Source organism: Ambystoma mexicanum, chromosome 7q (assembly GCF_040938575.1).
Source record: "Ambystoma mexicanum isolate Mex_15411 chromosome 7q, UKY_AmexF1_1, whole genome shotgun sequence".
Taxonomy (NCBI): Eukaryota; Metazoa; Chordata; class Amphibia; order Caudata; family Ambystomatidae; genus Ambystoma; species Ambystoma mexicanum.
Genome location: NC_090941.1, coordinates 114,994,757 through 115,020,251, shown reverse-complemented (window position 1 = coordinate 115,020,251; position 25,495 = coordinate 114,994,757). Strand labels below are relative to the sequence as shown.

Sequence of the window (25,495 nt, the reverse complement as noted above, 5' to 3'; positions counted from 1 at the left end):
GTCCCATCACTCTTGAGAATGAAGATGCACGCAGAATCACTGGGAATGCCCAGTCTCAATGGAAAATATCAACTCCTTAGATTTAGAAATTCCAAGCATAAGCGCAGCATAAAGGGATGATGTAAAAAGGGGGTGGGGGTGTTGCTTTAACGACAAACCCCTCGCAATGTTGTTAAAAAAGCAGGAGATGCACGTTACTCCGACTGGAGGTCATACGTTTTTTCAGAGAGAGCAACTAGATGGAAGACAAATTCTATGAAGACCTTAATGGTGCAGCAAGCTGTACCTTTCAGCAAACCTCTTGAAAAATGGGAAACAGCTCAGAAAAAAACATTTTGAGGTGCAATGCACACAATTCTATGGTGTTTAGCTTAGTTTATTTTTTTATATATTTATAGAACGAATCTTGCTCAGAAAAACGTTGCTCAGATAGTAGCATACTATCTATACTTATCTAACCACACAAGCTGGACAGGAACGAGAACAGATAACACAACAGCTCTTTAACTATGGAACAATGAAAGGTTTTCAAATTTGGCTACTTTCCTTCTTAGGTGGGTCCAACAATGATCGCCAGTTGGCTACGCCCTGTAATGGAAAAACGTTCTTGAACCCCATTTTGAAAAATGATCTTTGGGAAGGATTAAGAGGTTGAGATTTGTAGAATGGAGGCAGCGATTAGGGGCACATTTCTTACATTTCTGCATGCAGAAGCAACACACCAATGAGTAAATGCATTATGAGTTTAGGCAAAGAGATTTACATGTAGTTTTCTCTGCTATAGGGAGCAAACACCATTGTTTTAGAGTGGGCGTTGTATGGGCCTTGCTTGGAGTTTTAGGAATAATTCTAGCCAGGAAATTCTAGACAGATTAATAGAATAAGGTATTTGGGGGTCCCAGATAGAATGAGTTATAAAAGACTAAACCCAAGGACCAAAAAGCATCTGCCAACTGGACGTGGGACCAGATAATCTAACATTCACACGAATGATCAAAAATGAGAAAATACTTAGATAATATAGAATGGAGCAAACAGGTTTTCTCACAAGACATACTATATGGGAATAATTGAACCAGGGCAAACCTGTATCAGACTACTTGTGTACAATAGTTGCTACATAATAAACAAAAGGCATGCGTTTTACTGCCTTTCATTTAATGTCACATGGCAAACAGTAAAAGAAAAAAAGTTTCATTTTTCCAAGGTGAATACATTTTTGGATAATACAGATTGTTTTAAAACCTGCTTTATCAATTCCCTATAATGGAAGGTGCAACATTTGTGGCTAAAACAGAAAATATTACTCCAAAACCGTTTTCATTCATAGAAAAAAGGACAGTTCGCTATTGATAGTAACTACTTGGTTACAAACCTTTCCCACTAGGGAAGGCGGAATGGCTAAGGCATCTGGCCAAAAGGAAGGGGTTCATTTGGAAAGCTGTGATTTGCAGTGATAAAACTATCTCTTGTCAGCATTACATTTTGAGCATTCTTGACCCTTCCATTCCCTGACCACCTTGAGTACCAGGAAAACTGGGGGTTACAGGATTTGTGGGCCTTCAGCAAATGTGTACAAAGAAAAATCAAAACCTTTGTGGTGGCATTGACAGATACTACAAATAACACATAAATGAGAGGGGAGATAATGGTCCACTGGGGAATACTACAGTACATTTTCATGGATTAAGACTCTAAATGCATGACTATATAGATTGGGAAATAAAAAGACAGCACAATGCTGAAAATTCAAAACTATGGACTATGCCAAGGAGGAGGAGGTTATCGACAGTTTCCAAAGTGCCACACAGATCTGACTATCCCAGAAGGCCTGCAACACGGCCATCAACCATCCTCCTAATATTGAGATCATCACTAACTCCATGCTATAACAGGGATGGAAACCTGCTTATTATCCGGAATATTTGAAGAATCAATATGTTTCATCAATTAAGAGGAAGCAACCAAATCAATAATCTTCTAAAACAAACAGAAGCACGGCCATAGATCAAAAATGGGCAGGGTCCAAGTAATCAGCACTTTTCTTCTTCATAAACAGAAGGACTGATGCATGCTTAAGAGAAGTGGTACATTGTCCAAATGTGAGCGATTTGTTGATACATTTATTTATTTTTACGTTTTCACTGTGCCCTTTTTTTTAAAAACGTTATTTATAATTTCAAGAAATATGTAACAAATGATAGAATGAGTACAATGTAGCTTAGTGCCAGGTGACAGAAATCGTAACACAAGCAATTTTGAGAACAACAGTTTAACAAAACCAAACAACAACAGAAGCAACCTTATTTGTTGATAAGTTGCCTGGTAGGATTGAACAGTGCAGGAAAGTTAGATTTGAGCATCTTAGCGAGGCAGGAAGATCTTTGACTCTTTTAGTGAAACAGTGGGGAGTAAAAATTGCTTAATGGGATGGGATAGTACTCAATATCCCAGTTAAAATTGATTTCATTGGGATATGTAATTGGCCATTTAACTCCAATCACTGCTTGAATCTTTTACTGTAAGAAAAACGAGCAGAATTTTCAGAGTAATATAGAAGTTTGTATGTCTTGTTTGAGGGCTTTAGTTGTACAAAATACTTCCAAGAGCTTAAAAATATCTTCACTAGTATATAGTAGCTGAAAAAATAATTGGACCACAAGTCCACTTGAAGTTTGGCGTAGTAACTGTTGCTCTTTTCTCTCAACCTGTCCCGGTCAGTGCCTGGACATGCCCCGGGTCCCACTTCTTGGCATATCAATCAACATGCCTTTGAAGACGAGCCATCACACATCACTCTGCCTGACTGTTTCTTCCCGATCCACACTATCAAGTGAGCTGCCTCACTTCCAATTAATCTATTCTTCTCTCCCTTCTAAGTTGTCAACCTTGGAATTGCCTCACGCTCTACGTTGACTGTTTCTCTGTCTTTGCCACTGTGACTCATCTACTGTATTGCTGTGCTGCAACCCTGTGCTTCTCTTGTATTTCCTGAAAATCGGTTTTAGGTTTGCCTGCCTGCTGCGTTGAAAGGCTGTGGTTGTCTGAAAATCGTGTTTAGCTGTGCATGTCTGCTCATTGAAAGTCTGTGGTTCCTCGAAAATCGTTTTAGCTGTTCCTGTCTGCTCATTGAAAGTCTGTGGTTCCTTAACATTTTTTGCTGTGCCTGTTTGCTGCATTGAAAAACTGTGTTTACTCGAAAATGGTTTTTCCTGTGCCCCATCCCTGCATTGAAAGTGCCTGTCTCTAGCACCCTCTGTCCCCCACACCCTCTGTTCTGGCCCCACAACCCCCTTCCATGTTCCTTAGTACATCAGCCTGGAAGTGTCCTCCTCACCATTGCAGCTATTTCACCATCTATCTCTCTTATCTTCTCATACTGCTTCTCTATTTCCTATCCCTCGCCTATCACTGAATCTGGCCGGAAGAAACTTAAGGAGGACATACTTGGTGCCAACCCAGGGTTTCATATTGCAGACACCTATGTCCTCCAGAGAGACTCTCACAGACATCCTCTTTGTGTTCCCTTACCCAACCTATGGACCCGGTACAGGGTCGCGTTTCTCTCTCTGATCGCCTCTTCTCCCATTAATGGTGGCACCTGCTGGGAGGTCCTCCTCGATCTCGTCGCCATTTCCAGCATCATCATTAATGTCTATCTGAATGGAACCATCATGGTTCAGGGTCCTCAACCCAACCTTCTGTTCTTTGACAGGCTCCTACCTCGCCTTTCAAACCTTACCTCTCCCTCTGAACAGGCTCCCTTGCCTGCTGTGCCTTCCTCCTCTTCCACACAGGCACCCTTGCCTGCTGTGCCTTCTGCCTCGTCTGCACAGATGGCCTTGGCCACTGTGCCGTCCTCCTCCACCGTACAGGATCCCTTGCCTGCTGCGCCTTCCACCACCTCTACACAGGCTCCCTTGCCTACTGTGCATTGCTCTTCCTCTGCACAGGCACCCTTACCCTGCCACACCAACCTGACTTCCTTGTAGGCCTTGGTCCCTCCGCCATCCCTCACTATCCCGCTGGCTCGCTTGCCAACCCCTGGGGGGGGGGGGGGGACCACCGTCCCCTGTCCCCCGTGGAAGACCCTTAAAGATGGCAAGCTGCTCCATATTGCCACGCTTAACACTCGCTCGGCTGTCAAACACTTGTCGGACAACTGCAACGTCTTTGAACACATGGATGTGCTCACCATCACAGAGACATGGTTCAAGGACAGCTCTGTCACAAGCTTTGACACACTCCTCCCTGAAGGATACAAGATCCTCTCTGTGTCCAGGCCCAAGGGTTCAGGAGGGGGGGTGGCGTTGTCTTCCCAGAATGGATACCTGCATCCATCATCCCCACTCAGGCCTACTCCTCCTTCGAATGGCTAGACTGCAGGCTCTCGCGCTCTCCTAAATCGTCTCTCCTTATAGCCACCTTCTATCGGCCACCAGAACAGTCCACTCTCTTCCTCTCGGAATGGGCTAACCTGGCCTCCTCCCTTCTCTCCTCCTCCTCCTCTAAACGCCTCAGGACCTTTCTGCAAACAATGTGATTCTCTCTCCCTCTCTATCTTACCTTCAGGCTCCATGCACACAGCGGGCCACATTTTGGATGCTTTCATCTCTACCGACATCCCTCTCTCTATCCCTCTCACTACTTCTCTCTCTTGGACTGACCACTCTCTTCTCTGCTCACATTTGAAAGTCTCCTCCCCGCCTGTATGGGAACACCCGGCGCAGCCATCCAGTTTCAAAGTCACCAGACCCATGAAAAGAGTGACAGTGGCTGCCTTTGCCTCCACCTACTCTCCTCCTCCTACTCCTGTGGCAGACTCACACCCTGACACAGCCCTCGCTAATTTCAATCTCTATATCTCCAACACCCTTGATACTCTTGCCCCCGTTATGAGGGTCCGAATGATGCCTTCCAAAAAGTGCAACTCTTGGTACAACTCTGATCTGCCTGCCCTTAAGCGTCGAGTGCAGGACAGCTGAGAGGAAATGGAATGCATCAGGTGGACCCTCTGACAAACTGGCCTGCCGCCTCCTTCAAAGGAAATATCGACTCTGCATTCACACCAAGAAAAGAGTCTTATTCAAGTCTTATTCAAGCCTGCATCTCTGCAGCATCAAACAACACAGCCAAACTTTTCTAAGTCTGCAAGGAACTGGCCAATCCTGCAGCAGCCTCCTCTTCTGTCGCACCCACCCAAGACCTCTACTCGGCACTGGCTGCACACTTCACCACAAAAACCCATGACATCCTTTCCTCTCTCACTTCCACACCACATCATACACCAACACCTCTGGAGCCTCCGTTGGCCCCTCCACCACTTCTCCTCTCTCTCCCACCACACCCAGTGAGGTCACCAGACAAGTCCGGTCTATGAAGGCCTCTTCCAAACAGGTGGGCCCCTACCCCTCCAAAACCGTTAAGGATAACATTGTCTCTCTCGCTCCAGCCTTGGCTGATCTCTGCAACCTCTTTTGCCACTGGAGTTTCCCAACTTCTCTTAAGCACTCCCTTGTGCACTCTCTGCTCAAGAAACCCTCTGCCAACCCCTCCATTCTGGCAACCTACCGCCCCATATCTATCACCCCTGTTCTGGGCAAACTACTGGGGAAACTGGCTATCTCTCAGCTCACCCTCCACACTGAATCTGCTTGTTGCCTCCATGACCATCACTCTAGCTTTAGAGCATCCAGATGCATGGAAACGTCTCAACACCCGTGAAGACCTGCTCTCAAATCTTGACACGAACACTCCCCATGTCCTCATTCTTCTTGACCTCTCCTCTGCCTTTGACACAGTTAACCACAGTAACCTGATTGCATGTATCTGTGACACCTTGGGAATTACAGGTCAGGCTCTGGCGTGGTTAACCTCCTTCCTTTCCGACCGCCCATCCCAGGTGGAACTTAGGCCCTTTCTCTCCACTATCACTCTTTCAATCTGTGGCGTACCCCAGGGTCATAACCTATCCCCCTGGTTCTTCAATGTCTACATGGCTGCCCTGGCATGCGTGATTGCCACTTTCATCTCTAACTTCCAGTGTTATGCGGATGACAAGCAACTCTCTTTCAGGCTACACTCAGCCACCTCCTCTACCTCTCTCATCTCTCATCTCTCACTGTCTGTTCGCAATTCAGTCATGGTGTGCCGCAAATGCCCTATACCTCAACGCAGTAAAACTGAGATTGTGCGCATTGGGACTCCTGCTCCCGCTTTCCCACTCTCACTCTGACCGTCCTACCTTGGTACTGTACGCGCACCCACCTACGAGGCAAAAAACCTTGGGGTCATCTTCGACTCCACTCTCTCCTTCTCCACTCACATTTCGGACATATCTAAAGAGTCCAACTACTGGCTGCACATCCTTAGAGGTACTCTTCTTTTTCTCAGTTTACCCCTGTGGCTCACTGTCTCCAGAGCCCCAATCCTCTATAGGCTGGACTACTGCGACAGCCTCTTTCTCAACCACCCTACCTATGCCCTGCACCCTCTGCAACTCATCCAGAACAGAGCCGCAAGACTTATCCTTGCCCTCAAGCCCAGGGACTGCATCTCTCCAGTGCTGAAATCCCTCCACTGGCTCCCCGTTGCTGCAAGGATCAAGTTCAAGACCTACTGCATTGTCCACAAGGCTTTCTGGGGCCTGAGACCTACCTATCTGCAACAATGCCTACCTAAATACTGTCCCTCTTGAGCCCTCTGCTCATCTACCTCCAACCTTCTGCGAGTGAGCCGTTTCTCCAAGCAGAGATTTGGAGGGAGATCTTTATCCTCAGCAGGGGCCTCCCTCTGGAATAGCCCCCCATCCACCCTCTGTCTTGAGCCCGATCACCTTAAATTCCGGAAAATCTGTAACACATTCCTCTTCTCCTCTTCCTTCCCTCTCCCTCTACCCTGCAAACCTCTCTCTCCGCTCTATCTCTCTCTCTCCCTCCGTTTCCACACAGTCTGCTGACTGGCGCCAGGTGTACCTCAGAGTCTCACAGGTCCCTCACCAGTCCTCGTGCACTTGCCTCTGGGCCTGCACTTGCCTCATTGCTACTGCAATTGGTCAATGACCCATGGAATGGCATTGTCTCATCACCTACCTAGTTTCTGACTAACTGGGCACACTTGGATCCCCCCCCCGCACCCACTGCTGTACCATCTGTGCACATGCACGATCTGAACCTACCATGCCTTGAAGATTGTCTTATCTATTTATGTCCCCTATCTTGCATGGTGGCGCCTCAATGCACTTGGAAAAACTGCAGCATCGTCGTCAGACCTATTTGCTGTTATCTACACTGTTAATTGTATTATATGCACTTACTCTGCCTGTGCAGACTTGCTTCCTTCAGAAATTCAAGGGCTTTGAATTATTGTTTTTTTCCCCTTCTTCCCTCCCTCCTTGAGCGCTTTGAAATACTTGCCTTGTGTATAGGCGCTTTACAAATATACATTACCCTACCATAACATGGAATTGGTTATTCTTGTAAAAATGATGCAGCAAGCACTTCAATCTCGGCCACATCTACTGCAGTGCCTCACAGTACAATGTATGTCTGCTTCTATTATAAACAGTTTGTTATGAATGGAGGCTGTTTTGGAGGCTTTTATTGCTTTGTCAGTAAGAGTTTGTTTTGGCTACAACATGGCATGCTATGTTTATCCTTGTTATACCCGGCCTCTGCACAAAAAGCAGATTGTAATCTCTAACAGTAATTAAACAGGGTCCTTTAGAAGGCCGTTTACCTGTTTACGAATGTTTTTAATTCTGGTGCATAAGTGGTAAAGGGTAGCTTTTGTCTGAGCAGGTGTGGGGTGTCCATCACTATGTCTAAGAGAAAATTTAAATCTGAGGGTTTAGGCCAAAAGTGAATATTTTACGAGGAAATTGATCATTCCTATGTGTGGGACTCATTGCAGTTAATGGGGCCATTGACACTGAGCATGAGTGCGCCTGTGCCACAAGATGTACGCCGTACACGCTATTGGTGGGGCTAATGTAAAATAATTAAATATTTCAGGAGCAAAATATTTGTTTTCCTACAAGATGAAAAATCTCCTGTTGTTCGAAATAGGCAATCACCTTTTATTAAAATAAATAAATAATGTAAACAAAAAGTCCATGGCATACCAACATGCATGTGTATGCTTTCATCTAGAGAGTTAATTAGAATGAGTCAATGAATGGAATACACATAGAGCAATTTATTAGGAAAAGCACTCCTGAGCACTTAGCAACACAATACAAGCACTTAGCAACACAATACATGTATCTACTTCCATCTTGGTTAGGACCTACAACTTAATTCAAAATCAGAGCGCTCTAAAACCCCAAAAGCCCCAAAGGGAGAGCAAAAGCTGTACAAAAGGATTTCGCTTAATCCATTTTGATTTCTCTGGAGGGAGAAATTATTGTTTTCAAGTAAAATTGATTTAATGTCTAGTTTTCCGGTCTTTAGTAAAACTGCTTATTCGGTGCATGCAGTACCACAAAATGGATATTGAAAAGCTATTCTCCACCCGACTGAAAGACCACCCAATAGACCTACTTATTTATTTCTGTGCTGTTATTACAATTGTATATGCATGTTATTTGTTATTATTTATCTGTTGTACATATTTGACAAAGTGTGGGCCTAGCTGCCAGGAGCAGCATAGCACTATACAAACAATATATATTTAAGAAGACGCCTCTCAAATATGAGCTGCTGCCCATAAAACAGTATGGTGCTTGGTTAACTGAAGCCAGGGCGTGATGGGAATTTGAGGGTGGTTGTTGGGATGGCAACTCTACTATATGGCATACTGGTTCAGATGGCTTTTACATATTCACAGACTTAAAATTTGAGGAGCAACTTAACCTCTAAAATACCATGTGGGTCAAGCTTTAGCACAACTACCAATATTCACAACCTGTGAAGGACACACAGCCCCTTTCCTGGTTGCTGCCATTCTTTTTTTGTTCCTCCCTACCCTTCAGCCCCCATAGCATCCTGCCCATCCTCCCTCCCCCACGGACCTACCTGCTGCCTTGGGGCTTTCTTCTCCTCCTGCAATGCTCCCTTGCTGTCCTGTCAAAGAAATCGCACCAGGACTTAGTCCTTTTTCTATTTACTATAGTGATGGTCATCTTTTATTTTTTTAAATGGCAGATTGGACACAGAAAATATGTGCATAGTCCATGTCCCATAAAAATAAAAACCTGTTTACCATATTTGCACCACAGAGGAAGCACCAGAGTGCGAATAGCCATTAGCCTGCTATTTGGGGGCATACAGGCACATTAAAGGCCCAGAACACTCACCAGGGCCTGAGCGGGTGGGAGCCATTACCAGCCCTGTACACTCAGCGGGCTCCAGCTGTAATCAGCCATGTGGTGAAGCTTTAACCCGATGACCAGTAACCCAACATGTTATCAAGTTTTAACCCAACATTAAAGCACATGCATGCCTTCAAATATATATATCTATATATATATATATATATATATATATATATATATATGTTCACTATATTGGCTTTGCTTTGATTGCTGGATAAAGGTTGTTCTCGCCCCGATTGTCTGGTTGCAATTGGTCAAATTATTTGTGGACTTCAAAGAAAACAGACACCAAGGGAACTTACAAGCCTTCTAAATATGTATAAGTGCACTTGGTTTGTTGGAAATGGGTTTTGAGTATTTGAAGAAAAAAATTAAACAACCTCGTAAAAATTGCTTCATTATTACCAAGAGCTCCACATTGTCCAATCCTTTGGTAGAGAGCAATTTTAGATGAAGCCAGTTGCAAACCTTGGTTCGGTTTCATGCTTGTTGTGACAACATAAACGTGGCCACAAGAGTTTGGAACGTTGATTTGAATTGTTTGCATGGTCAAAGTGTGCCACTCAGAATAGCAATCAAACTGCATTTCATTTTAGCTGACCAGTAAGAATTGTGTACCATTAATTACACTGAATTAATTTAGTCTAACCATAGTCTCTTTAAACAATTAAAACCGGTTTCATAACGAGATAACAGTGTGGCACGTAGCCCATTGATTCACCATCCCCAAATATAAAAGATGGTTTGTTTATTTCTAAATCAATGTGACTAGGTTCTCGAGAAGGGTGTGAGAGGGGAGCAAGAGCGTGTAGATTAGTTAAATTACAGGGCATTAATGGCCAAAGGTGGGGAAAGTGGTACGTGAACAGGGAAGGTGAAACTTGGCGGAACATGCCTTTCCCACAAGTGTGACAAACATCGAACCCCGACACACAGCGAAGGACTAGTATGACATCATACATGACCCATCACACATGTCAAAATGGTGGTTGAATGTGCACACTTAGTGACATTTAATTCCGACGAGTAAAATTTCATCAAGGTTGATATTTATTGATTTATAGAAAGCAAAACCACATTCAGAATATTAGATTAACAAATATTAAACAATGTAAGCACATATGGTTATTGTAGACTATTTTATTATGTGCCATAATTCTGTACTAGATTGCAGGCTTTAAATGTCCATTTTCTTTTTTTTAACTCATGCCTACCTGCATTTAACATACATCTTGAGAAACTGCAAGTAACCTCTGTATTGAAGCACAAGATCAGTGTACGTTTGCCGTTCGCATGCAGTGCAGGCCGGCAGGCGTCAAGGATTAAGTTATGCCTGAATAGACCATGAGTCTCTAAAAATATGCGGATTTTCTTTAGGGCTGATTTCTATGTTGTAAATGCTGCACCTTTATTATGTGTCTGTTATAAATCTAGCCATTGCAGAAAAGCCAGGCAAGCATTTCATATTGCTGCGCCCCTCATTACATGCAAGCTCACTTTACCGTCGGGACATTACAAATATTATTCTCCCATGGCTACCGTCTATGCTCAAAATATTTACTTCTGCCACTTGGCTATGAGGTTGCAGAGGAGGGCCCATGCCCATATTCCGTGCCCAGGCAGGACCCTATGAAGGAGGCAGGTGCAGCACCCTCCAAGGTGGTCCTGCAACTGCACCCCACACTATCCGCCCTGTCCTGTGGAGCCAGAGGGTGATCACCTGGATACACAGCACATGGTGCAGTGCCGACAATCCAATCTCGTGGACCCATTTACTGTGTTGGTGAGACTTTTTAGTAACTTTTTTGCATAAGCACAACAATATTTTCTCTACACATGTATACATTTTAATGTGAAAGATACACAATAGTTGAATATTGTGAGATCAGAGAAAGCTATGTGCCATCTACTAGATCTTAATCAATTTTCTATTTCAACTGGGAGCAGAGTGTGCATACATCTCATTTATGTATTGGTGGCAAAGAAAACTTGCCTTTGACCCTGTGAAGGTATGCCAAAGGCACACACTGGAGCTTTCGCTCATGACTGAGAATCCTTTAACCGCCGAGATTAAAGGCAAGTCTGCCTATTCTACTTGTTCTATGGGCTGTGATAAGCCTGGTGGGCATAGTTTGGACAAAACGAATGTTTTGTTTTTGGAGAACTGCATGTATTGTTTGTAACCCACCTGAGGGCCTCCAGCTTGGAACAAAGACACCTCAAATTAATTCTCACAAAGTTGAGTGTAAGGGCTCCCCCGGCTCCATCAAGGTAATCCTGCATCCCACTTGGACGCACTCAAACTTCGTTTGAGATTAAGCAACCTCTAGATAAGCCATCTGGCGAGTTCCTCTCTATCACAGGTTTACAGATAAAGCCTCTATACTGTTCAGCCACTTGATACCACCTCAATACAGTATCTTAACATGACATCATGAAACCAAGTAGGAGGCAGTGCCACACTTTCTCTAAAAACCATTAAAAAAAGCTTCCACTGTAATTATGTCACCCATATCCACATGCAAATGAATGCTGATAAAATGTATCATCATCCTTTAAACAACACTGCATATCCTGCTTTAATATTGAACCTAAGGATCTTTGTAGACTCTGACCGACAAAATCTCAGACTTACTGACATTGGAACTGGCTCTTATTGCCTTTGGAGACTTTAAAGTCTGGGAGGTGGTGGGAATCAAGCTACGCAATTACAAACGTCACAATTTGGATCGCCGAACTTGAAACAACAGGCAAAAAGGCCTATATACATTGGTGATCACGTGTTAAGATTACATTTTCTCATCAATGATAATAGTTCAGAGTCTCACTTACCAATGCCCTAGTCAGACCATTTTGCTACAACTTTTTATTTACAGTTACCATATCACTCAGAAACACCTTCTATGATCTTGGGCAAACAATGGAAGAAAGACTGACTTCTACTCGATTTATATGCACTAGCCATGCAAGTCTGCTCATCAATGGATCAAGAGACCATAGAACCATTTAGCCTGTGACAGATGATGTTGGATCCATTTCTTAGTATCTATGCAGAGCTCTTGATGCCTCCTGGCTCCTTAAAACAATGTTAAAACATTACAAGTAGCCTGGTTTACCCCTGAGCTGGCACATGCAAAGTTGGTAAAGTAGGCACTGGGACATAAATGCTGGGGGACAAAGTTGCTCCGCACAGACATACTACTTCTTATAAGGCTTTAATATCGAAAATCAGAAAAAATTGTTTGGTACATGTTAGCGAAGAAAAGCGCAGTAACAAAGTATTCAATTCCCGGACATCAGTTTGTACTACAATAGCCTTGTTCACGGAATAGAAAATAATGAAAAATATATGAAGAGTTTGCAAACAAGATGGCTCTTAACAAGTTATGTTTATACAAAAAGGAGAACAGGTGCATAACAATTAATCTAGTAAATCTCTCATCTGTCTCCCAGAGGATGTTAGTTGTGATCAATAACCATTGGTCCTAAAAAAATGGACTTCGTATACAATACATTTTTATAAATGTAATCATTTTAATTTTCAAAACCAATAAAACACTAAGAAATCATTAAAAATGCACACAGAACCCCAAGATTTAGACCCACATGGTGGGTATAACAACAACCTAATGGGATCAATTACATCACAATTAACAACATATAAAATTCCACAAACATGACAATTACAATACACTATGTACTTAAACAGAGTGTCGATTCACAAACAACCATATCCCAACATGTTTCAGTTCTTTATAGCTTCTGAGTGCTTGAACTTTCTTCAGAGGAAACAATGTTTTCAATTAAATTCTTCACCACCATGTAATCCAAGAAAAAGAGCGCGGCGATCTATATTGAGGCAACCTCTACGTGTAGCTCTTGTAGTGCTAATGTCGATGTCAATAACTTCAGACTTCTTCAATCAAGTCTATTTTACTATACGGGTTCTCAAAGTAGCCCTTCAAGTTCCAAGGTCTCCACATATGAGGCTTCACTGATATTCGCTTAAGAAGCGCCTTAATGTTGACACTGAAACACCCCGTAAATGGAGTTTTACATGCTCACTGAGTTCTTGTCAAACAAATAACCAACGCTCTCTAATTACCGTGGCATGTACGGGCAAGTTATGGCTAGCAAATGAGGGGCCTTGGGTAGATTCTGGCACAGCTCTCAATCGGTTTGATCTATTTCATTGATTTAACCAGCACTCTTTACCACAAATCATCCAGCAAGAACTAATGGTTATCCTTCGACACCCCTTCTGCACCCCCCCCCGTCTGCATAAACATTTTGCACTGCTACCTGCAAATTTCTCCTTCTTTGTGAACTTTATCAATGCCTTGCTTTGACATGGTATTATACTTTCTAAATTGAATCGGGCAGTACTCACCACATTGCTATAAAAACATCCCTTGAGCCTGGTAACCCTAATGGGTACCATCCCATCTCAAATCTCCCTTACCCGGCTACGTGTGGAAGTGAGAAGTGACAGCACAATTGCAAGACTTTGTGAAGGAAAATAGCCTGCTCTGCGATTTGCACTCTAGTTTCTCCCTGGATAGATGCAGAGTCTGTTTTTTTAAGGAAGTTCTGGATGATGTGAGGCTAACAAAGGACAGAGGAGAAGTAGCAATCCTCATGCTGCGGTAGCCTTATGCTGTAAGCCGCTCTTTTTCGATGTCCAGATTGAGGGAATTTATCATCTGTGTGTTGGGCTGCTGCTGGATTGAATCCTACCTTAACAGTCATCAGCATGTTTTTCCATGCCCTCTTTCTATTCGGAGACCTTTGGAGCAGCTTGTGGAGTCCTCCTTGGAGCAGCGCTTTCCCCATTAGCTTTGTAATCTCCATCTTGTCCACTCCCAGATCTGATTCATCTGTGCGGCTTTCTGTTTTTCAACTTTAGAGAGTACAGTGAAATCCTCCTTTAGCTCTCTGCTGGCTGCTATCGCTGGGTTGATGGAATCTTTCATAAATGGTGTCCTTGCTTTAGATAACTGAATCCCAGAGCTGACTTTCTTAAATTATATCCTGACAAGGGAAAATCCTTATTACTGACCCATCTAAAATAGACTGACTCCTTTTGGCTATTCAGCCCATGCCTGCTAACACAGTAAAACATCCGGTTATCGCGACAGACCAATAGCACTCTTCCAGGCTGCGGAGCAAGCGTGGGGTAAAAGCAGAGTTTTGTCAGCTTTGAAGGACAAAGCTTCATTTCTGGAGGAATCCCACAGGACACTATAGCACTGAATGTATCATATTTGGATGGCTATGATTGAATCTACTTGGGCACCCCTTCTGGCTGTATCTTAGAACTACATAAGAACAGATCATGAGGCTGTTCATTTGTTGATCCTGCACTGCTGATATGGGAAGAAAAAATCCAGACAGATTACAGCCTTTGGAAACAACATCTGGTCTTCAAGAATCAGCTAAAACATAGCTCTTAGAAGGAGCATGCCTGGTATTGGCACATGCAGTTCCCTCTGGGCACCACCAAGACACTTGTGGCAGATGCAGCGCTCTAGAAAAAACATCCTGACATAGCATAACAGTTCATAAAATAAAAGGTACCTCTTGCTACTGGCTAAGGAAATGCTAGTTGAAGGCACTTGGCAGTGCATCCCTCTGCTGGTACTGTAACAACAATTTGGTAAAAATGCTTGTGCAACAGGGAGTGGGGTTCTCCGTCTGCTATGCTTTCCCACCACCAAAGACCCTTTTTGTCTTTGCTGATTGTGGATGGATGTGCAACAACTCTACTTTAAATAAGTGAGAATATTCGTGTTTTTGCCTTTCTGTATGCAAAAGTTCAGAGCCACCAAGAGTAAGAACAAATTCTGTGGGACTGAAGAAACCAAGGGCCTAGAATCGACAATAAAGCAAAGCCTTTCAAGTGGTTCTATGTAATTTCATTAAGGAATGTTTTTTCCCAGGATTTTTTACCGCAGATTTTTCAATGAAAACAAAATTTTTATTTTTTATTTTAGGTGTTCCCCCCACCAAGCTACCTTCCCCTTTTATTTTTTTTATATGTTCCCGAACACCCACACCCCAAATATATATTTTTCTAACCCCCCAAAAATTTGGATGAGTTTTTTTTTCATGAAAAATTCAGCGGTAAAAAATAAACACAAAAAACGCCCCACGATGAAAGGACGTTGTACCTTTCAGGTAGGAATACATTCCCTTCGGCATGCTTGATGCAGCAGTGCAACCCTGCTGTGGGTTATTAATGAGATACTTTATTAACATTAAATATTCATCAGGTGTAATATAATTCGTAAGTGGCCATCAGTTAGATCACATGATCAGATGGTCTGACTTGGAATGCTGCAGAGTGCAGTAGAAATGTTGAAACGAGCAGAGACGCTTCCTTAGAGCCAAGCATGAGGTGAAGTATGCATTAAAACAGAGATTTTATAAGAAGATAAACAAGATTGGAAATACAGAATGATAACATGTTCCCTAATGAAGTGATTTTTAAGAGACAGGCTCAGACATGATACATTTGAGACGTGTATACATGCCTAACACAACTCTTGATTCTTTATGCATGAGGAATATTAATGCATTTGAAATGTTTGAATTAATAACTTGTGTTTTAATTTTAAGTCCTGGGTACAGTTTGTGGCCAAATAAAAAATGCATGCGAGAGCCTTCTCATTAACACTGGGAGTAGTGCATGGGGGGGACAAACACTGCAGTCTTATAAGGTTGCCACAGCACAAATGGAATCTTCACGAGAAGACGATGAAGAATCCAGTTTTGAGAGCTAGGAATTTAAGAAATAGAGATCAATGGAATTCCCATGAATGGGACAAAGACAAAAGGGGGCATGAGGAGCTAGAAATCGGGTTACCTTCAAAACAATCATTTGAGCCAACCAAGCAGGATGGCTTCAAATGTGCCACGCATTGAACAACTGTTCCCTTTGCTGGTATTCAAAGTCAAATGTAATAAACAATGAAAAAGTTTACATTTTCCTTGGGTGGATTTGTTTTATTAAAGGTCTCAAGATGTCATTGGAGCCCATGAAACGGAGAGGCAAATTAGAGTCTCCAATAACCGTATACAGGATAAAGGTAGAGACCAAAAAAAGATAGTAAGAAGTCAACTTTTCCACAACAAAAAGGGCAGTAAAGCCAATCCACAAACTATTTCTTTTATTTGTTTTGGTTCATATCTCTAACAGTTGATAAAGGCCTCTTTGTATTGTCACTTAGCAATGCTCAAGTAGCATTATCTGAATATGAATATCATTCATTAAACATTGGGTAAGGAACAAGTTACTTACCTGTAACTGTTGTTCTCCAGCATGGGTCTGGCATGGATTCACATGCTCATGAATATTCCCCGTCGTCAGGCTGGGAATCCTCGGTAAAGAAAAATCAGTATCAGTTTCGTTTCTGATCTGCCTTTCGTAGTAGTAACCAATCACTGATCTCTGCATCATACTAACCACAGCCAATTACTGCCCTCTCCCTAAACCCCGCCTCTGGCAGCCATCTTCAGATTTGGTAGCACGTGAACTGGCAGTATGACCAAGTGAAGAGCCGCAGAGGGGTAGGCGGGAGGGTTCGCATGTGAATCCATGCCAGACCCATGTTGGAGAACAACAGTTAAAGGTAAGTAACTTGTTCCTTTTCCAGCATGGGGTCTGGCATGGATTCACATGCTCATGAATATAAGAATACATAGCAGTACACACATGCACAACCACGGGAGGTGGCAAAAGGCTCAACATTAAGCAATACAAAAAACTCAACATTAAGCATCTCTTACCTCCTCACCAGGCTCACCTTAAGCGAAGAGGTTGCGCAGCACTGCTTGGCCAACCCTGGACTCCTCCCTGGAATCCCGATCGATGCAGTAGAATCTCGTGAAGGTGTGCGTCGACCTCCACGTAGCAGCCCTGCAGATGTCCAGCAGGGGCACACCAGATAAGAACGCCGTAGTAGCAGCGATCGCTCTGGTCGAATGGGCTCTCGGACAGCCTGGCAGCGGTCGGTTAGCCAACCGGTGGTAGTGCATGATGCAGCCGGTGAGCCATCTGGAAATAGAAGACTTCGAGAGAGCCTTCCCTTGATTCACGGGTCCAAAGTTCACGAATAGCTGTGATATCTTCCGAAAACTCTTTGTGCGGTCCACGTAGAACTTCAGCGCTCTAGCCACATCCAGCAAGTGCAAAGTCCTCTCGGCCGGCAACAAAGGCGACGGGAAGAAAACTGGTAACACCAAGGACTCGTTGAGGTGGAAGTCCGACGGCACCTTGGGCATAAAGGAGGGTTGCGTCCTCAGCACCACCCTCGTGTCGTGAAAAGTCAAGTATGGAGGCTTGCAGGATAGGGCCTGGATCTCTCCCACTCTCCGTGCAGAGGTGATGGCCACAAGAAACGCAGTCTTCCACGACAGGAACGTCAACGGTGTCGAATGCAGGGGCTCGAATGGCTCCCCCATGAGCCTGGTCAGCACCATGTTGAGCTCCCACGCCGGGGCAGGGGACTTCACCGGCGGGAACGATCGGAACAGTCCCTTCATAAATTCCTTCACCAGGCGATGGGACCACAAGGACGCCTGTCGGACGCTGTATCGGAAGATCGCAGCCAGATGTATCTTGATGGAGGCATGAGCCAGTCCAGCCTTGGCCAGCGACAGGGAACGCATATAGAAACAGGCCGTCCCAGGGGAACAAAAAAGCATCGCCCATGCTCCTCGGCTGGGGAAACCTGCTGGCGAACCTCTGTCACTTGGAGTTCGTCGCCGTCGCGAACAGGTCGATCTGCGATTTTCCCCAACGTCGGAAGAGTTGATACACTTGATCCTGACATAGTTCCCACTCGTGGCACGAGCCCAGCTCCCTGCTGAGTGAGTCGGCAATGGTGTTCTTTATCCATGCCAGATGAAAGGGCACCAGAAACATCCCTTGGGCGACTGCCCAATGCCACAGATACTGGGCTTCCTTGGAGAGGGCTGCGGATCTGGTTCCTCCCTGCTTCCGGATGTAAAACGTCGTGGTGGTGTTGTCGGTGAAGATTCTCACCACCTTGCCCTTGAGGGACGGGAGAAAAGACCCGAGGGCCCAGAACACTGCACGGAGCTCCAGGATGTTGAAGTGGAGCGGCTTCTCCTCCGGGAGCCAAAGGCCTCTCACATGAAGTTCTCCAGTGTGCGCTCCCCAACCTTCCAGGGAGGCATCTGTCATCACCGTTATCTGGTGAGATGGGGTCTGAAAGTCTGTGCCCGCCGTCAGATGAGCGTGGGTGCCCCACCACCGGATCGCTCATCGGAAGATCTTGTTGAGCGGGATCCTGTCCTCGAAGCTGCCCGTCGCTTGGATCCAGCGGGCGTCAAGGAACTCTTGCAGAGGGCGCATCCAAAGCCTGCACAGGCTCACGAGATATATGCATGAGGACATCATCCCGAGGAGGGACTTGATGGACCTCACCCTGGCCACGTCCGTGGCCCGCAGACGCTGCACCTTGCCCAGGATGGCCTTCGTCCTTTCCTCCGATGGCGAGGCCAGACGCGCCACTGTGTCGAGCTTGCCTCCCAGAAACAGTGCGACTTGCGACGGGACCAGGTGGGATTTGGGAAAGTTGATGGAGAATCCCAAGTCCGTGAGCAGCTGGACGGTCTTCGCTGTGTGATCTACGGCAAGCTCCCTTGTCCTTGCTCGAATGAGCCAGTCGTCCAGGTAGGGGTAGACGTGGATCACCTGCAGGCGCAGCCGCGCCGCCACCGGTGCGAGACACTTGGTGAACACCCTGGGTGCTGACTTCAATTCGTACGGGAGGGCCTTAAACTGGTAGTGCCATCCTTGGACCACGAACCTGAGGAACTTTCGGTGTCCTTTTAGAATGGGGATGTGGAAGTACGCATCCTCCAAATCCAACGACGACAGGAAATCGCCCTCCTCCAGCTGTCCCAGCACGTGCTGGAGGGTGACCATCCAGAACTTCTGTGCCTTGATGTACTTGTTCAGTTGTCGCAGGTCCAGGATGGGGTGCCATCCTCCTGCCTTCTTTTTCACAAGGAAGTACCTTGAGTATACTCCAGAGCCCCGGAGCCTCTTTGGGACGAGCTTGATGGCACCTTTTTTGAGCAACGCCCTTACCTCCAATAGCAGTTGAGGGACGTGATTTTCCTTCCTGGCCACGGGTGGAATGCGGGGGCACTGGGCCAGGTCATCCAGCATCCAACGGTCAGTGGAGATGGACTCCCACATGCTGACGAACTTTGCCAGCCGGCCTCCCACTGTGGTGCTTCGGTGGGGGCCCGACACCGCTGCCAGTTCAATCTTGCTTGGAGGACGCCTTGCCGACTTGGCCTCCCTGGCCTCCTTGGCGATGACGGTGGGGTCCACCCGACTTGCCTCGTCCTCTATAGGCTTCCTGCGACGAGGAGCGGGCCGCTTGGCGATACAGAGATGACCCTCCGCCGAATCCCTTGGTGGCACCCTGCTTGCCTCCGGTGTTCCGAAAAAGGCCTTCGTTGCCGGAGAACGCCTAGGACCTTAGCTGTCTCAGTGTCCACCTTGATGGCTTGGAGGGGCTCATCCACTGTTTTCCCAAACAGATTGTTCCTGTCGAACGGCATGTCCAAGACCTTAGCTTGTACGTCCTGGCTGAAATACATCGCCTTGAGCCACCCTCGTCATCTAAGGCAAACGCTATTGCCTAGCTGGCAGAAACCGGTGTCGGCAATGTCCGTTGCCACCGTAATGGCGCGGTCCGACGCCACTTCGCCTTCTTGCAAGATCTTCAGGGCCTCGGCCCTCTTGTCGTCCGGAAGTCCAACAGGTGGGCGATCTTGTAAGATAACTCCCTGTCGTAGCGGGCTACGATCGCGAGGGCGTTGGCCGCCTTAATCGTTGTTGCCGCCGACGAGATAACTCGTCATCCCATTGCGTCCAGCTTCTTTCCTTCGCCGTTCGGCGGGGAAGTTGACATTGAGGCCGATGCCCCCCCCGCTTTCTTCTTGGCCACCGCTGAGACGACTGAGTCAGGGGTCGGTTGTGCCCTAAGGCACAAAGGGGCCGCGTCGGGGAACCGGTACTTCTTCTCATACCGATCCCTCTTGGCAGGTGTCGTAGATCGGTTCTTGAGAAGGGTGAGACCCTCGTCCCAGATGTCATCCAGCAGAGGTACGGCGAGGACTGTTTTCCTCTTGGCCTTGCGCCGTTGGTAAAGGAAACCCTCCTCCTTCTCTTCGGGCAGAGCTGAAAAAGCTTGGATGCCCTGGCGATCATTTCATGGAAAGATCCGATCTCGTCAGGTGGGGAGGCACGAGCTGGGAGCGATGGGAGCTCCATCCGGTTGTCACCGCCGTCGTGGCCGTTCCCGTGTCATCCCCAGGGACAGGGGACGTGGGCAAAGGTTGAGCAGGCCGCGAGGGCTGAAAAGGTGGGGCTGGATGGATCCGTCTTCTCTTGTTCGGGGGGCTTCCCGCCGGGCCTGGCTCTGGCTCCTCCGTCGAGCCTGGTTCCGGATACTCCGTCAGTGGTAAGGGCAATCTCGTCCTCATCTCCGAACATAAGGATTGTATCGCCAACAAAATGGCCGCCGAGTTATCCTGCGGCTCCGGAAGCGACTGGTGACTAGGACCCTCCCCGGTACCGCCATCGCTCTCGTCGTCACCTTTGTCGGGGTCCGTCCCGTGGGAACGGGCCTCTTCGACGCTCTCGTCGAGGCCCTCTAAGACTTCTACCAGCTCCTCCTCCGATGCTGTATCCGTGTCCACAATGGCCACCGGCCCCCCCCCTCTTTTTCCACCGGGGTCTTCACGGGGGTCTTTTCGATGGGCCTGAAAGATGCTTCCCTACGCAGAGGCAGAGAGACTGTGGGCTCCGAGGTCGCCTCCAATGGTGTAGCCTCCATAGGCTGCGCCAGGACTGCAGCGACTTCCTCGATAGAGGCCTTGGCCGGGTGAATCAAGGCTTTTACCACCTTGTGTGGGCCTGTGGCCTTCACCTTGGGGGTAGGGTCACCGCCTCGCTCCCCCTCGACCGGATCCTTCGAGCTCGACCGGGGCCTCTCCAGAAGCTTCGCCGGGTTCTCGGCCTTCCTCTTCCCTGAGCCAGAGTGTTGGCTCATGGTTGATGATGCTGCAGAGGGTGCGCACTGCCTGGCAGCCGAGGAGCCCGACCGTTCGGCGCTCCCGGTGCCCGCGGACTCGTGGTGCTTTGCCTTCTGTTGGGCCCCCGTCGCCGGGGCGTCCTCACAGGATTTAGAAGACAGCTCGGACTTCTTCTTCTCACCTGACGGGCTCTTTACTTTCAGCCAGTTGGAGAGACGAAGGTGTCGGTCCCTGATGGTCCGTTCTGACATGTTCCTGCAAAACGCACAGTCCTTCTCCACGTGCGTTTTGTCCTCATGAAGGCAGTAGAGACATTTCGAGTGCTTGTCCTCCTTGAACGCATTCTGCAGCTGGCATCCAGGGCAAACTCTGAACAGCTTTCCGGGCGTCGAGCTTCCTTCCTCCTGGGCCATGTTCGGGTAGGCCGCAGAAACTTCTGGACTCCTCGAAGAAGCGTAACTCGACGAAATCTTCACCCTTGAGGGGCGTAGAAAAATCCGACAGGGATCCCCGTTAATCAGATGTAGAGATGGTGGACCTTGAGGCTCTATTTGACTGAAAAATGAGAAATTCTCTTTGAAAAAGCGCAAAAACGCAGCAAAAGCTCGAGAGCTAAACACAAGGACTCCCAACACTTGAGCGTGCAGTAAAAATCTGAGGATGGCTGCCAGAGGCGGGGCTTACGGAGAGGGCAGCCATTGGCTGGGGGCAGTATGACCCAGAGACCAGTGATTGGTTACTACTGAGAAAGACAGATCAGAAACGAAACGGATACTGATTTTTTTTTTTTACCGAGGATTCCCGGCCTGACGACAGGCAATATTCATGAGCATATGAAATCATGCCAGACCCCATGCTGGAGAAATTACATTTTTTGTTAATTCCTTGAATGACTTAAAATAAATAAGTCAATATCCTCCATCATTATTTACTAATATAAGATTCAAGTTCACGCTGCCAGGTAGGGATGGTAGGAGGTATGAGACTCTAGTCTCTGTTCATAACATTTAGTTGGGAAGCCTCTTACCCTTCTCGCCTGATCATGCAGAGAGCACTTTTTGGCATCATTGTTGTGAAAAGTGTTGCTAAAGGGAGGGTGGAGATACTGCCAGATCTTTTTTTATGAGAAATAATCAGGGAGCTGGCCTGGATAGGACCTTGGTCCCGGGTGTACATTAATCTGCAGGGCATGAAAATCAACACATCCAGCACAGGACTGTTTTGTACCGATATTGATTAGTAGTACGAATTTACCAGTTCACACGGATTAAATCGTATTGCTTCTGCCACTGCACAAAAGAAGAAGGGACCTGGACAAATGTTATGGCCTTGCAATCTTCTGAGCAATTTATGGGTATACATTATGGCGTGCATTGACCTAATCCTTGGCTACTAACTATTGAGGATCCCAATGCTGCTTCTCCTCTGACATTTTCCTCAGGGCTTACTCCTGCCAAAGAATTGTGGACTAGTTCTGCTCAGAACGAATTATGGAAAAGAAGGAATCTTGAGGTACTGGACATCGGCCAAGTTGCCCTCCTGGGATGGTTGGATTCAGGTCATTGTGATTCTATCAGCTAGATCGCCATGAAATCCGTACTGGTCACATGTGACATGATTTGGAGGGAAGTCAATGACATTTACCCATGAGCAAGACCAATTTGTCTTGATGTTGGTATACTCCCTTGATTATCTGTCCTTGCCCCATTTGTTCCCTAATGTTTGATTTACTACAATAATAATAGACCAGACAGCAGAACCCCAATAGTTGGGCAGAGTCACTGTCGACATTGACCAGTGAACATCAGAGGCATACACAGGGTAGAGCCTGAGTGGGCAAGGACCACCCAAAATCAGTAAATGCCCACTCTGCAGCAGTGTGAGCGCATTTACAGATGTTAATGTCACGAGATTAGCTTCAGGCCCCACCTGATAGACAATCCTGGTTACGCCTCTGGCGTACACTCCTTAGACCTCTGTGTTTTTGAATTTATGAACTTTTTTTAATTGAGCTGGGCTGTGACCCTCTCTATAATTATTTCCAGCTCGTGTAACTCTGCTGTACTTGCTAAAGCTAAATAAATTGTGTTAAAAAAACAAAATTATTAAATGTCATTCCCTTAAATGACATCTGGAATAGAAGGGTGAAACGTATCAGGGGCGGGCGCACAGAGCACCAAATGAAGTCAGTTAGGCAGAGCCGTGCAAGAAACACATTGCACTCTTGACACAAAATACAGAATGGAATATTATTAGCCTTACTTTAGAAGAGCAAAAACAACTCCAGACAGTACAACGTCCCGGGTGATGGAGCTAGACAGATGCTTAAAGCATAAAAGTGACATGAAGATGAATGCTTACAGTGCGCCGATGTGAAGCACTCAGATGTTTGCGTCAGGCCGTTTACTTTTGTCTGAATTATGTACATGCTTCCGATGTACTAGTGAAGCACAGACAACATGTCTCGAGTTGAAGATGTGAACAAATGAGTCACAAGGGAGCACTTCTATAAGTTTACCTTTCACATCTGTGTTAGCATTACTTATCAAAGTAATGCTGCCAGACATACTTGGGAGACACAAAATTGGCAAAGATGGGAAATCATAGCCGCGTTGCATTTTATGCTCATGAAATAATCACAACTGGACTTCTTCATGTGGATTTGCAGTCATAATTTCACAGTTTATAAAATATCCTCCGCAACGATGGATTTAAGAGCAGCAACTGATACCTGCATTGGCTTGGGTTCATGCTTTACACAGGTTCAAAGGTCAGTAAATGAACTATTTTTCCAAAGAAACACAATTGTGTGGAAAAGTGTCCATCTATCTTCACATTCTCGCTGTGATGTGCTCGGCTAGTCGAGCGATGCAAGCATGAAGCAATTCCACCCAAATCGTCTGGTCAAATGCATGCCATTAAATCCCGCCTGGAAACATGAAGACTTTGTTCCACCTTCCCACCAGAGAAGTGTTTCAGCAGAGGAAGGTCTGCTACTCTCAGCTACCTTTTTCAGTGAGGTAGGATCATTCGTGTAGTGAGCAGTTTTTAGCATAACAACCGCTTTAATAATCGCCAAAACTATCTGTCTGAGATGAACTTTTTCCCAAATGTGTCCTCCTTTTCTTTTTCCTCCCCTTTCCTATCTCCGTTTGTTCTCTTGCCTACTTTCTCTTTCCCTTTCTTTTTTTTAGCGTTCCCCTTCTTTTACAATGTCCCCTTTTTTTCCCTTTTTCCCCCTTTCCCTTTCTCCTTCCCTGTCCTCCCTTTTCCCTTTTTTTCTTCTTTGTTTCCCTTTCTCTTCCTCCTTTTCCTTCCTTCCTCTCTTGCTCTGTGAGGTAATAAATGATGCAGAACAGAAAAGTGAAACATCAGGAGATGAAAGGGACTGCAACTGAAGAGTAACTGGATAACAAAATAACCAGCCACATCATAGGATGGATTTTTACCCCCTCGCATGCCTAAACAAGTTAAGACATTCTAGCCAAGCGAAAAGCCTGCAATCTGTTTTAGCTAGCACGAGGGGAGTGGCGTCTGCCTTTCCTGTAGCATGGAGTCCCAACTGGGGAAGTTGTGCGCTGGTTGAGGCCTATCATTCAGAGACACACCTCTGGGTAGTTTTCATGATGTGACCCGGAACCTAGACAAAGGGACTCGTACAACTCGCCCACTTTGTTGTTCTGCTGTGAATCTCTAAGGAATGGCTTGGGTTTCTAGATCCACCCCCAACCCCCCCCCAGCCCCACCAGCTAGTACACCTGCCAGCATGCAGGCACAGACGCAAGCCTGGAAGCAAACAAAACGGACTGCGTTTCCCAAACGTGGAAGTGCCCCGCTACTGAGATGGAAAGACGCCAACTAATCTGTTCTATGGGATGGTTCTCACTCAGGGAGGTCTACAATCACGTGTTATCCCGGTGTTCCTTACTGGAGCAAAAAAAGGAACAAGTTACTCACCTGTAACTGTTGTTCTCCAGCATGGGTCTGGCATGGATTCACATGCTCATGAATATTCCCTGTCGTCAGGCTGGGAATCCTCGGTAAAGAAAAAAACAGTATCAGTTTCGTTTCTGATCTGTCTTTCGTAGTAATAACCAATCA

General features: G+C 46.1%; 1 protein-coding gene across 4 annotated transcripts in view; it reads right to left on the bottom strand.

The window, feature by feature from the left end:
- The window catches only part of MID1 (midline 1), a 484,850-nt gene that overhangs the window by 58,332 nt on the left and 401,023 nt on the right, over window positions 1-25,495 (bottom strand). The gene's annotated exons all lie outside the window — the stretch shown is intronic.